The sequence below is a fragment of the Callospermophilus lateralis genome, chromosome 1 (assembly GCF_048772815.1).
Source record: "Callospermophilus lateralis isolate mCalLat2 chromosome 1, mCalLat2.hap1, whole genome shotgun sequence".
Taxonomy (NCBI): Eukaryota; Metazoa; Chordata; class Mammalia; order Rodentia; family Sciuridae; genus Callospermophilus; species Callospermophilus lateralis.
Window position 1 is genome coordinate 200,873,847 of NC_135305.1, and position 15,402 is coordinate 200,889,248.

Here is a 15,402-nt window from a genome sequence, read left to right on the forward strand (position 1 = left end):
ATGTTGAAGCTGCAGGTTCTTCGGGGCCACCTCACCAGCCTGCCTGAGTCAGCTCTCGTGCTGCAGACCGTGCCTTGCTTTGGTAGCTTCCTGCAAGGCCGCAGATGTGGTGCTGTTGCATGGAGGGTGCACTGCCCTGCAGGGCCGCAGATGAGGCCCCTGAGGGTTTGCGCCTGCGGTAAGACCAGATGGGAGCTGGGTCCATCATCTGCTCCGTGGCCTGGGGCCAGAGGCAGCACGCAAGCTGTAGTCACTTACTGCTGTGGGTATCATAAGCCAAGCTCACCACAGGTGCAAGTCCCGCTGCAGGATACTACCCCAGATGAGCTTCTGTCTGCTGTCTTGACCGCAGTCCTCCGGGATGTAAAACTGAGGCCTGAGCAGCTGGGGGACATCTCTGAGGGTGAGTGCACCACCCAGACCTTGCGCTGGAGCCTCCTGGTCTTCCCTTCCCTCCAAAGTCCTGCTTCCATGCCTCCAGTTCCTGAGTTGTCACTGAAGGGAACTATGGAGTCCACTGACTTCAATGTGATCTCCTCCCGAGAGCCAGTCTCTGTTCCAACCCTAGACACTTTGCACCTCCTTCACGTGCATTCTGCTTAATGAGTATGAGGAAAGTAGGTATCCCAAGTGCAGAAATTCTAGCACCTAAGGGTCCCAGGACAGGAGGCCTGAGACTAGGGCTCTCTATGCACCCTAGATCCTGTCTATTCCAGGACGGAGATGAGGGAACATCAATAACTATGTAGTTCAGGGAGGTCTCTTCTCTGTGCACCACTGAGGTCACCTCAGAAGCGAATTCCTCCGACACTACCTTGCTATCTCGGTGGTCGCTGCAGCTGAAACGGAAGTGTCCTATAAATCAACCGCCTCCTGCACCCCTACAGCCATTTCTGCTGCCTCTGATTCTCCTGCTCCCAGCCTGAGATCACCTGGAGGTCTTCTTTCGGGGTGTTGCTGTCGCAGGAACCAACCTTGCCCTGAATGCAACTGAAGCCACACTGCTGCTGACCCCTGGAAGTCGCCTGGTGACTCTGCCCCCACAGCTGAAGTTGCAGCTGCCAAAAACCACTGCCACTACCGCTGCTACCACAGCCTAGAGTACTGCTTGGGAGAGATTCCAGGTTTGGTTGCACGTGGCTGCACCCCTTTGGGGACACCAGCCAGGGCCTGGGGCCAGAGTACTAGCAGGTTTACCACCACAAGACCCTCTGTCTGTGACTCCAGCTGGGACCTGCAGGTCCAGTGTGGGGGTGCCTGTGAGTTTGGAGGAGCCTGGGGGCTTCCTGCTGAGAGTGCTGGTGGACCTTGTCTTGCTGCTGCATTTCAGGGTTGCTCTTTGCATGCGTGTATCCCTGGTGGTCTCTCTGCAAGTAGGAGCAGCACTGAGATCTTGGGACTGCAGTCTGGCAGATCCTGATGTATCTGAAGCCCAGATCGGTGGGATAGACTCGGTTTGCAAGGGCTGATCTGGATTTGGTGATCCCAAGAGATGTCAGAGACAGGACTGAGAAACTGTTGAACACTGACAGAGACAGTTCCACTTTCCAGCAAGATTTATTTTATTTTATTATTTTTTGATTCACTAATTTCTCTAGCATATTTGGAACAGGATGATTTTTATGCATCAATGTATGGAGGTCAATGATATATGAATGGGGTTTTGCATTTTTGTTATATTCTTATGTGTTTAATTTTTTCTCTTTGTCTTCTTCCTCTCTCTTGCCTATTTTCTTTCCAACTTTTCTTCAACCAACAGCCAATCTCTGTTGGCTCCTCTTCCACTCTTCCTGTGAATTTTTACTTCTAGCTTCTCTCTTCCTCCCTTGTGAATATTGCATACTACACTACCTCAGTTCTCTCATCCACCATTTGAAATTGTAAATCATTTTAACAAATATTCCGTTTGTACTGTAGATAGTTATTGAACTCATCATTTGGTTTAATGCAAGAAAGCAGTAGTTGCCTTAGTTTAAGGCTATATATTGTGTATAGTGGGTGCTGTTGATATTGGTCTCATCAGTAAAGGCCAAGTGCTGGAAACCTTCAGGAACACTATAGGTCTACAGGGTAGAATTTATCCTGCCTCAGAGCCATACTTTTAGATGGGAAAACACACTAAGAACATGAAAAAACAAGGGAATAAAGCACCCCAAACAAACCAAGATGCTTCAATAACAGAAGCCACTGATAACACAGTAGAAGAAATGCCCAAGAAGGAGTTTAGATTGTGTATAGTTAAATTGATATGTGAAGTAAAAGATAGTATAAGGAGTGAAATCAAAGAAAAAATATAGGAAGTGAAAGACCACTTCAATAAAGAGTTAGAGATCATGAAAAAACAAACAAGCAGAAATCCTCAAAATGAAGGAATCAGTAAACCAAATTATAAATTCAATAGAAAGCATTATCAACAGATTAGACTACTTGGAAGACAGAGCTTCAGACAATGAAGACAAAATATATAATCTTGAAAGTAGAGCTGAACATGTGGAGAGAGGGTAAGAAACCATGAGTACAACATCCAAGAATTATGGGATAACATGAAAAGACCAAATTTAAGAGTTATCAGAATAGATGAAGGAGCAGAGATATAAACCAAAGAAATGCACAATCTTTTCAATGATATAATAGGAGAAGATTTCCCAAGCCTAGAGAATGGAATGGAAAATCAAATACAAAGAGGCTTTCAGGACCCCCAAATGTTTAAAATTACAGCAGACCCCCACCAAGACACATTATAATGACAATGACTAACACAGAGAAAAAGATAAAATCTTAAAGGATGTGAGAGAAAAAAATCAAATTATGTATAGGGGGAAACCAATTCGGATCTCAACTGACTACTCAGCCCAGCCCCTCAAAGCTAAGAGGTCCTGAAATAATATATTTCAAGCTCTGAAAGAAAATGGATGCCAACCAAGAATATTATATCCAGCAAAATTAAGTTTCAGATTTGAAGATGAAATTAAAATATTCCATGATAAAAAATTAAAAGAATTCGCAACTAGAAAGCCTATAATATGGAGCATTCTCTACAAAATATTCCATGAGGATGAAGTGAAAAAAAAAGTGAAAACCAGCAAAGGGAGGATCTACACTAAAGGGACATTCAACCAGATGAGAAACTAAGACAAATCAAAAAGCAGAAATAAATAAAAATGACAAGGAATACAAATTATATCTCAATAATAACCTTGAATGTTAATGGCCTTAACTCATCAATCAAAAGACATAGATTGGCAGATCAGATTAAAAAGCAAGACCCAACAATATGCTGTCTTCAAGAGACTCACCTCATGGACAAAGAAGACATCCACAGGCTGGAGGTGAAAGGTTGAGAAAAAAACTTATCACTCATATGGATTGCATACACAAGCAGGGGTTTCCATTCTCATCTTAGATAGACTTCAAACCAAAGTTAATTAGAAAAGACAAAAAAGGACATTCCTTACTTCTTAAGGGAAGTATATAGAAGCAGGACATAACAATTATAAGTGAGGGAAGAGTATATAAGCAGGACATAACAATTATAAATAAGGGAAGTATATATAAGCAGGATATAACAAATATAAACAATGGAGCATCTACGTACATCAAACAAGCCCTTCTGAATTTCAAGAGTCAAATAGACCACAATACAATAATACTAGGTGACTTTAACACACCTCTCTCACTACTGGACAGATCTTCCAAACAAAAACTAAATAAGGAAACTATAGAACTAAATAATACAATCAATAATTTAGACTAAACAGACATGTATAGAATATTTCATCAATTAACGAGCAAATATACTTCTCAGCAGCACATGGCTCCTTCTCTAAAATAGACTATATGTTATGCCACAAAGAAACTCTTGGTAAATACAAACAAACAAACAAAACAAAACAAAACAAAAAAAACAGATAATGCTCTGCATTCTATCAGACCACAATGGAATGAAATTAGAAATCAATGGTAAAATAAAAAATAGAAGCTACTGTAACAAATGGAGATTAAATAGTACACAATTAAATGATGAATACATAGTAGAAGAAATCAAGGATGAAATAAAAAAATTCTTAGAGGTAAATGAGAACATTGACACCACATATCAAAATCTCTGGGACACTATGAAGGCAGTACTAAGAAGAAAGTTTATTGCGTTAAGTGCAATCATTAAAAGAATAAAAAGTCAACAAATAAATGACCTAAAACTATATCTCAAAGCTCTAGAAAAAGAAGAACAAATCAACACCAAAAGCAGTAGAAGACAGGAAATAATTAAAATCAGAGCTAAAATTAATGAAATTGAAAAAAAGGAAACAATTGAAAAAATTTGACAAAACAAAAGTTGGTTCTTTGAAAAATTAAATAAAATAAATAAACCCCTGGCCATGCTAACAAAGAGGAAAAAGAGAGAAAACTCAAATTACTAAAATACAAAAGGAAGAAGGAAATATCACAATGGACACATCTGAAATTCAGAAGATAATTAGAAACTATTTTGAAAATTTATACTCTAATAAAATAGTAAATATCAAAGATATTGATAAATTTCTAGAGACCTATGACCTACCCAAACTGACTGAGGAGGTCATACATGCTTTAAACATCAATTTCAAGTAATGAAATAGAAAACAACATCAAAAGCCTAACAACCAAGAAAAGTCCAGGACCAGAGGGATTCTCAGCAGAGTTCTACAAGACGTTGAAAGAAGAATTAACACCAATACTCCTCAAAGTATTCCATGAAATAGAAAAGGAGGGAACCCTTCTAAACTCATCCTATGAGGCTAGCATCACCCTGATACCAAAACCAAACAAAGACACATCAAGGAAAGAAAACTTCAGACTAATATCCGTGATGAACATAGATGCAAAAATTCTCAATAAAATTCTGGCAAACTGCATACAAAAACAGATTAAAAAGATAGTGCACCATGATCAAGTGGGATGCATTCAAGGGATACAGGATTGGTTCAACATACAGAAATCAGTAAATGTAATTCATCATATTAATAGACTTACAAACAAGAATCATATGATCATCTCAATAGATGCAGAAAAAGCATTTGACAAAATACAGCACAACTTCATGTTCAGAACACTAGAAAAACTAGGCATAGTAGGAAAATATCTCAAATTGATTCTAAATGGAGAAAAATTGAAACCATTCCAGCTAAAAACTGGAACAAGACAAGAATGTCCTCTTTTACCATTTCTATTCAACCTCATCCTTGAAACTCTAGCCAGAGCAATTAAACAAAAGAAAGAATTTAAGGGAATACAAATAGGTAAAGAAGAACTCAAACTATCACTATTTGCTGATGACATGATTCTATATCGAGAATATCCAAAAAATTCCGCCAGAAAACTTCTACTACTAAAAAATGAATTCAGCAAAATAGTAGGATATAAAATCAATACATAAATCAAAAATATTCCTATAAATCCTCTAAAAGAGAAATTAGGAAAACTACTCCATTCACAATAGCCTCAAAAAAAAAAACAAAAAAAAACTGAGAATCAATCTAACAAAAGAGGTGAAAGACCTCTACAATGAAAACTACAGAACACTAAAAAATGAAATTGAAGAAAACCTCAGATGATAGAAAGATCTCTGATGCTCCTCGATAGGCAAAATTAATATTGTCAAAATGGCCATAATACCAAAAATGTTATACAGATTTAATGCAATTCCTATTAAAATCCCAATGACATTCTTCATAGATATAGAAAAAGCAATTATGAAATTTATTTGGAAAAATAAGAGACCCAGAATAACTGAAGCAATCCTTAGGAAGAAAAGTGAAACAGGAGGCATCACAACACCACACCTTAAACTGTACTACAGAGCTATAGTAACAAAAACAGCATGGTATTGTCACCAAAAGAGACTTATAGACCAATGGTACAGAATAGAGGACACAGAGATAAACCCACATAAATACAGTTATATCCTACTAGACAAGGGTGCCAAAAACATTCACTGGAGAAAAGGTAGCCTATTCAACAAATGGTGCTGGAAAAACTGGAAATCCATATGTAGCAAAATAAAATTAAACCTATCTCTCTCATCTTGCACAAAAATCAACTCAAAGTGGATCAAAGACTTAGACACTAGAACAGAGACCCTGCACCTAATAGAAGAAAAAATAGGCCCAAATCTTCACCATGTCAGCTTAGGATTTGACATCCTTAATAAGATTCCTAAAGGGCAAGAAGTAAAATCAAGAATCAATAAATGGAATGGGTTCAAATTAAAAAGCTTCTTCTGAGCAAAGGAAACAATAACATGAGGAGGGAACCTATATATTGTGAGAAAATCTTTACCACATGCACCTCCAATAAGGCATTAATCTCTAGGATATATAAAGAACTCAAAAAACTTAACACCAAAAAAAAAAAAAAAACAAATAACTTAATAAATGGGCTAAAAAACTGAACAGACACTTCATAGAAGTATTACAATTGATCAACAAATATATGTGTTCAATATCTCTAGCAATTAGAGAAATGCAAATCAAAACTACTCCTGTCATTTCATCTCACTCCTATCAGAATGGCAATCTTAAAGAATACAGGCAACAATAAATGTTGGTGAGGATGTGGGGGAAAAGATACACTCATACATTGCTAGTGTGACTGCAAATTGCTGTAACCACTATGGAAAGCAATGTGAAGATTCTTCAGAAACTTGGAAATGGAACCAAGGTTTGATCCAGCTATCCCACTCCTTGGTTTATACTCAAAGGACTTAAAATCAGCTACTATATAGTGATGCAGCCACATCAATGTTTATAGCAACTCAATCCACAATAGCTAGCCTATGTGTCCCTCAATAGATAAATGGATAAACAAAATGTGGTACATATATTCAGTGAAATATTACTCCGTTTTAAAGAAGAGTAAAATTATGGCATTTGCCAGTAAATGGTTGGGATTGGAGAATATCATGCGAAGAGGAATAAGCCAATCCCACAAAACCAAAGACTGAATGTTTTCTCTAATAAGTGGATGCTAATTCACAATAAGGGGGGGCGGGCACTAGGGAAGAATAGCACTACCTTAGATTAGGTAGAGGGAAGTGAAGGGAGGGGAGGGGGATGTGGGGATAGGAAAGATAGTAGAATGAAATCGACTTTATTACTGTGTGTATATGTGTGACTGCATGACCAATATGATTCTGCAACAGGAATACTTGGAAAAATGAGAAATTATATCCCCTCCATGTATGCTATATCAAAGTGCACGAATGCATTCTACTGTCATGTGTAACTAATTAAAACAAATTAAATTTTTTTAAAAAACGTAGTTCAGCACCAGTTTACAAATGGAGAGAGTGGGGGCTGTGCATTTGCAACAGAGTTAGAAATTGAACATGGGGCCTCAACCTGTGCTCCAATCCAGTTTCCCACTCCTACACCTCTTCCCTTGAAATGTAATAAAAGATAATACAGGACACTGTGTGCCTCACTTAGGTTGGAACTCACTATTTTTCTTCTGTAGTGACAGCAGGGCCCAGAGAGAGGACACTCAGGGAAGTGTACATTTTCAGAATCTCATTTCCTTTGCCTAAGGGCCAACACTATTGGACTTCAAGTTTTGCATTGTGATGTTCTTTCCCTCATGTCTTCCATGTTATGTGGAAGGGCAGGTCTCCTGCCCAGTCTGAGCTATTTTCGAAGAGTAGGGTGCATGGGCAAGTGAGCTTGGGACCTTCCAGCACAGGGGTTCATACTTGATCTGGACAAGGTGTTTTGTGTCTGGCTCCCCCTGCTGCAGACCCTGAAATTCCAGAGCCTCAAGGGAGCCTGCCAAGGGCTAATGATTCTGAAGAAAGATCTGGAATGTCTCCCCTTTGATACTCAAATGTTGACACTGGATAAAGGCTCCCCACCAGCCCCACGCAGGAAATGTGCTTCAGCCTGGAGGTGGAGCCATCATGGCCCGGATTGCCCAGTTTCTGAGGTAATCTTTTCTGCCTCTAGCTCTGGGTTGGCCCATTGTGATTCTTGAGTGGGTCCTGGCCCCAGGGAACTTAGCCTGTGGCTAATGGAGGTAAGGTAGGACACCAAATATCAAAAGATGTCAGGGCAACCAGAGTGCTTGGGATCCTGCTCTTTGGACCCAACCTTTCCCCTCCATTAGGGATGCGGGGGTGTTACTTGGCTGAGAGCCAAGACACATAGAGTTTGGGGAGTGGAGCAAAGGTTCTTTATGGACTAATTGTAGCCAAAATTGACTTTTGCTTTACCTTTTAGACTCTTATATTCCTTTGTCAGGTAGATGACCACATGAACACCCTGAATGGTGACTTTGCTTTCTTTGCTAATTGAGCAAGCTGGGAACTAGAGGCCCATCCCATTATTAGTACAGGCTGGGAGATGGGGAGGACTCTGGGTCAGGGGGAGCCCAGGAGGAGCCCTGATCATCTGATCCTTCCTGGAGAGAAAACAGAATGTGATAACCATGTGATTACTAGGAAGGGTGGGGTTGGTTGCTGGCCTCATATTCGAGACATGACTTTTGCTCTGGTGGCCTGTCCCAAGAACGAACCCACTGCTGTTTTCTGGGGGAAACAGAGATATCTGGTTTTCATTCTTGAATCTTCAGAGGGGGGGGAAAAAAGGATTCTCATGGCCCAGACAGACTTCTCTGCCTTGGGTTAAGGAGAAACCCAGGATGGAATATCCTATGCTTATCATATGCCCTGGGGAGCATGCACCAATAGAGAGGAGGACTGCTGAGTAGCTCCCACCCAGCCACATGCATCAGACCTGACATGGGCTCACAGTTACCAGGATGTCTCCGAGATCTTTATAATCCTTGATAGGAACAGTCACATGGCCCTGGACTATAGACTGTGGTCCATGAGAGCCTGTAGGACAGGGGATTGACTAGGCCCCTCACCTTCTGTTTCACTGGCATCTGTCCATTGTCAATGGACAATGCACATCAGGGATGCAAGCAGTGGCCAACATAGTTGGTAAGTTGGGACCATGTCATGCCCTCTGCCAGGACAGGGACTTATCCTGTCCCTGAGGATTAGATCTGCGATGTTGCAGTCTCCTGGACCAGCAGTAAGCATTTCTGAGAGGACTCAGAGCACAGAAAGAGGGCAGGAGCTCTCCTTCGCCACTGCTCCAAGCCTCTCAGGACACTCCTGTGTTTTCATTGCTGGGGCTGGGCTGAGTGTCACCTAGAGAGCAGGTGGGACAGGGGCTCTGCTGCTCCCAGGACAGTCAGACCTTGGTCGAGGATAGTTATGAAATGCTTTTGTTGCAGGTGTCATCAGAAATGGGTCTTATGACATTGGCATGGCCTGTGGGTAAGAATTTCTTTCTGCCAGAGCTCCTTAACCAATGGTGACAATCAAACTACTTTCCCTCTCCTCATTTCTCAGAGGCCATGATTTCAGGATTGTCCCCTGCTCCTTAGGCAGCTGGCTTGGTGTGGGTCCCTCTAGATGCAGAGACATGACTTTTGGAGCCAACTCTGGCTGCTCAGGAAAAGCTCACATCTGAGCACTTGCAGGTGAGGGCAGGTGACCTCTTAGCATTCTCTCTTTGAAATCTGTGAGGCTGGAAACTGGGAAGCAGGTTGGAAATATATAGCAATTGAACTTTCTTGCTTGGCTTTACTTGATTCTTGATGATTCTGATAATTTGCAGCTTTGGTTCCCTAAAGTCAGGAATAGTTTCCTACTATATATTACTGTTTGTTTTCCTGGGGTATCTGTGTCTTTGTTCCTACCTTGGTCCTCAGATGGAAATATCTGGATGCCTACCAGTTTCTGAGGGGCATTTTCATATCTTAGTGATTTGCCCACTATCACCTCTATCCATACCATGGCTTCATCTTTGCTTGAAAAAATGGAGCTCTGAAGTTGTTTTGGGCAGTGTCTACAAATTTGGGCACAGCTGCTGGGCCTGGTCAAGCAGGGTAAGGGAGGTTGTAGCAGCCTTAAAGGTGACCAGCATGGGTAATTGCATGCTTCTGCTTGCCTTTTAGATCCTCTTGTAGAATGTTTATTGATAGGAAGGATCACTGGTCTCAGGCCAGGTCCTGGCTGACCCTTGTTTGGCCTGACCTATGTCTTAGGTGGGGGGTATCCAAAGACCACAAACAGAGGCAGGGCAAGGGCCATAGCCCAGATGGCCCCTTGGTGTCCCTGGTGTTCCTGTCTTACTGGGGAAGCGTGGGTGTAGGTAATTTGAACCACTGAGACTTCATGAGTTTCCTAGTGGGCATCTGATTCCCCAGCAGCTTAAGCTGTGTTGCTGGGGTACCAAGGTTTGGGGCTGGGAGGATTTCCACATCACAAACCGACCATCTACTAGACTCTATGGACTGTTTCCTGGCACTTTCTAATAGGGAATGAGCTCTGATGCAAGACTGCCTAAATTGGGATTCAGGTTGGGTTACCATCCACTCAGGACCTCAGTGTCCTCCTCTATAAAAGGGTATCTGTAGCTCAGCTGTGTCTTGATTCATAACAGGATTAAATGGAGTCTTTAACAAGCTAAAACCAGCAGGTGTTTATCATGTGACTGATCCTTTTTGAAGTGCCCTCTTGCTTGAGTTCAGCCTAGTGCTTGGACACTGGATGGAGATCACCTGTTGTCCTTTTTGAGGCCTTTGCCTCCCTTCTCCTCACAGAGGAGACACCTCTCCACACTGGCCATCTCCCCTCCTTCTCAGCCTGTTACACCTCCCTGCCTGTACAGCTCAGGTTGGCTTTCAACGTGAGCTTTGTACTGACTTTAAAATTTCTTGTCTTTCCTCCTCTGAGTTTGTGGGCCCTGAGGGCAGGGCCTGGGCTTACTGGATGTGTTTCCTGTACTGTGGGGGATACTAGAATGCTTTCCTCAGGAGCTGCCAATTGGCGGGTTCAGCCAATTGGCAGAAGTATAGAGAAGCCTGTCCGGGCCCCTGGGAATCAGTGCTCTATCCTGGGGTGGAGGAGAGACAGGGCTTGGCAATGCCCCAGCCCCAGCTCTACTTTGCTGGCCAGGTGCTTCCAAGACACTGCACTTCCTAAAGGCTCCCTGTTTTTTTCCATCTCTTGCCCAGTGTCCAGTCATTGCTACTGGAACTCTAGCTGGTTTGACTCACCTCAGTTTCCTCCTTCTAGGGTGGAGTCTATGTCTATGGGTTGGAAGTTGAACCCTGGAAAACATTACTTCCCGTGTGGAGGGGAACCAGAAAACATTCTAGTATCCCCCACAGTATAGGAAACATGTCCAGATAGCCTGGAGGTCCATTTTCAGAAGGCCAGAGACTGCCTGATCCCCATGCGGTAGGTGCCCATCCTCAGCTCCTCCTCAGCTCTGGCAATGCCAACCCTCTTCCTCTCTCCTTTGAATGACATCTGCTCTGCAGGGACTCTGAGCATGGAATTCAATGTTGCCATAAATTTCCTGTCCCTGAGGCTCCTGAGTCTTCTCTGAGTTTCCACATATAGCCCATTTTGTCATACCCCCTTGAGTGCTTAATCGTGAGGAGGACAATGACAGCCATCTCCTGAAACCATGGGATCCTAGAATGTTGACTGCGGGGAGCTTCTGATCCCTGAACATGCTGGTGAGGGACCTTGGGGCCTGTCACATGCAACCTGTGATGTGTGCTGCATCAGCCCAGCACCTTGGTCAGCAGCCAGTGCCATTGAGCTGGGGCCATCTGCAGAACCTGTGGGCAGGGAGGCCTGGTTCCCATGGATGTATGAGGAGGTTGAGGCTTGGATTGTGTCTTGGAATTGACCATATATAGTACCTCCAAGGACAACCTGGAGACCTTAGAAGCTGGCCATAGGGAGCCATTAGGGCCCCCAACAAACCCCTTGACTCTCTTCTTCAGCTGAGGCAACTCACCAGGGAACACACTCTTCTGCTCTGCCCTGCATGCAGCCTACCCTCCCACTTGGAAGAGAGTCTGACCAGCATGGTGACTCCCTATCTATTCCATGCCCAGGCTGGGGAAAGGCGTGCCACCTCTAGAGTGCTCACTATTGTCTCTGTGGCACTGACCAGCCCTCCCCGCCTTTAGTCCCATGGGCCCAGTGTACAAACACAGTGTTACAGCCTGGCCTTGGCCCCCAGGCTCCCAGACCAGTGCTGAACCAGTGTGCTGTTTGTGTCCTAGGATAACCTTGGAGAACATGGCTGAGCAGTTTGGTATTTCAACTGATAAGCAAGACACCTTTGCGCTGGCCTCCCAGCAGAAGTGAGTGTTGCTGGGGTGGGACCTTGAAAGAGCTGGAAGGTGAGACTGTAAGACCATCCTGAGTGATCTGAGGTTTGAGGTGGACTTGTCCCAAGGCTACAGCTATGTACTAGGGTTTTGCAAGCCTTATACCTCCCAGTTGGGGAACAGAAAGAGGGCAGTACCATTCTGAACTAGGGGTACTTCACTGTCCCCTACTTGATTGTTGTTGATGTTGAGTTCTGAATGCCTTCTCCTTACCTGGGCCTCAGTTTTGCCTGTTATTTGAAGGATAATGAAGGCCACCACTCCAACCTGACTGTGGCTTGGGGACTTAACGTGGTAGCCAGAGGCTTCCTAAGGACCTGAGGTGTGGGGCCAATGATGCTGTGGGCCTGTTATGTTAGCTTCTGGAGCAGGCCTGGGTTCAGCCTGTGGGAAACAGGAGTCAGGGTTGGCTAACCCTACCAGGCTGAGGAAGGACAGCAAAGACAGGGAGTGGTACCAGGGCCAGGTGGGCTTCTCCAAGGCAGGGACTATTAGCCTCTTGAGTCAGGTCGCCTTGTGGGCTTTACTGGAAGCTCTGGGTTCCTCCCATTGAAATGCCCCTAAGTGTTGTAGTTTGCATTACGCTGTAAGGATAACCCTAAAATACCTTGGGTTCAACTCTGAATTGGAAAAGACATCAAGGAGTTTGGAATGTTCATTTTAGATTTGGGGAACCTCAGGAAGGGGTGAAATTCAGATGTTGGGGTCACCCCGGAAAGCTAGCAGAAGTCATTACAAATGTTCCTGGGACTCCAGCCTCAGTGGAGCAGAGGAAACCTGCAGGTTCAGTTCTTGGACAAAAAGCTCTAAGAAGCAAAAACCACCTGCAAACTCCATTTTCCCCATTTAGCTTGGAATTAGCCATGATGTGGACACCCTGGGTTGATAGCAAAGGAGGCTCTGGATAGCCCCAACAAAGTTCCCCTTCCCAAGGACAGAGTTTCCTCAGGACCTCCAGCTGATCCCTCCAATGTCCCCTAGGTCCAGACATGTCCCCAAATTTAGCAGGCTGAGGTTGCATGTCTGCCACAATGGGCCAGAGTGGGGACAGGAGGAAGGGAGCTCCAGGGGAGCCTGAGCCTGTCTGTCTGCTGCAGGCAGGGCAGCAAGAGCTCAGAGAATGGGTTGTTTCCGTGCTGAGATTGTGCTGTGGGCTTTGCTGGAAGCTCTGGGTTCCTCCCATTGAAATGCCCCTAAGTGTTGTGACCACCACCATCCATGATGACAAGGGCACCAAGAGGAGCATCACTGTGTCCCAGGATGAGGGAATCCGCCCCAACACCACCATGGAGGGCCTGGCCAAACTGAAGTCTGTTTTCAAAGATTGCGGGTCCACCACGGCTGGTGAGCATGAGCCAGAGCAGGTCTGGAACCAGGACTGAAACATAGCTATCACCAGTGACTGCCACCACCTGGCTCTTCTGCTCTGGGATCCAAGAGCCAACTGCGTCCTCGGCAGGAGCCCATGGCAGGGCAGGTTCTCCTCTGCTCTGCCCTGTTGCTCCTCACCTCCAATACTTCCTCCCTAGCAAACACTAGCAATGGGGCAGGTGCTGTCCTGCTGACCCGGAGGTCCAAGGCAAAAGAGTTGGCCCTCCCCATCCTGGGGGTCCTGAGGTCCTGTGCAGTGGTTGGAGTCCCACCTGATGTCATGGGCATTGGACCTGCATATGCCATCCCTGAAGCCTTGGAGAAAGCAGGTCAGGTGGCTCCTTCAGACCCTAGACCTGGGTCCCCTCAAGACCAGCTTGAGGTACTAGGAATGGTCCTGAGGGTGCTGCAGAGTGAAGGTGGGGCTAGAACTCCATACCCAAGGTCTTCCTGACCCATAGCTGTGACCCACTCACCTGTCTGAAATAACAGACACACTAAGCAATTGTGGGCCTGTGTATGGGTAGAGGTCTGGGAATACCCGGATGCCTCCCCACCCAGGCATCTCTGTCAGCTCAGGTCTGAACCTCGTCTGCAGGGCTGACAGTGAGTGACGTGGACATCTTTGAGATCAATGAGGCCATTGCAAGCCAGGTGAGTCTTAGATTCAATCATAGACTGGGCCCTGGGCACCCAGTGGGAGCCAGTGGACAAGCCATGCAGGGGAGAGGGCCAGCATGTCCAGGCACTGCTCTGGCTCCTTCCAGGCTGTCTACTGTGTGGAGAAGCTAGGAATCCCCCCTAGAAGATGAACCCTCTAGGAGGAGCAGTGGCCCTGGGCCGCACTGGGGCACGACAGGTCATCACACTGCTCAACGAGCTGAAGTACTGTGGAAAGAGGTGAGGCTGCTCCCCATGGGGTGTTGTGGGGTGTCATGGGGAATGTTGAGCTGGGGCTTCAAAGGGTGGGGGTTTGGGAGTTCAACATGCACTTTGAACTGAGCATATAGGGACATGATCCCTGTTGTCCCTGAGGGTCAGCCTCAAAAGGGCCTCTGGCTTACTGAGGGCATCTGCTACAGTGAGTGTGTGCCTAGATGGGCAGTCAAGAGACAGATTTCCCACAGATCTGGTCTTCTGGTTTTGCATCCTCTGTTTAGGAGGGCCTTGGTCAGGGGGTTTGTTTGTTGGGCCTCTGCCCACAGAGTGCCTGTGCCCAGCCACAGTAGTTCCCTTTCCCAGGGCATGTGGAGTGGTGTCCATGTGCGTTGGCACTGGGATGGGAGCCACTGCTGTCTTCAAATACCCTGGGAACTGAGTCCCTGGCTCAAGGCACTACCCAGACAGCCCTGCTCTGGCAGCCAGAGAGTGACTCTTGGGAAGCGAATCCACGTGGGAAATTAGGCACTGGTGGTGGTGATGGGGACAAATCAAGGCACTTTAACTAATTTAGAAACTGTGTACACAGATGACACACTACAGGAGTATGTGGGGTGTTGGGCCATACTACCAGACCTCCTCTAACTGGGCCAGACAAAGTCAGTGTGAGTCACCAGGCCACAAGGCCCCCATGTAAATCCTAGGGAAGTGTGGCCTCATGAATGAGGGTACAATGGACATAATAAACATGTGTTATCTCCTCTTGGTGGCTGTGGATTTTTCCAAGGGTGGGTGTTTTCCTTGTTGGACTTCTGTGTGCTCCATCTGAGTAGAGAATCTGAACTGCCATAGTCTCCACATTGGTGTGGCCTATCCTTTGTGTTAGCCCTAGGGACTTACGATGCAGGGCCTAAT

At 45.1% G+C, this 15,402-nt stretch overlaps 1 pseudogene; it reads left to right on the forward strand.

The window, feature by feature from the left end:
* LOC143399648 (3-ketoacyl-CoA thiolase, peroxisomal-like) lies at positions 1–14,926 on the forward strand (annotated as a pseudogene).
* Positions 14,927–15,402: the final 476 nt, after the last annotated feature.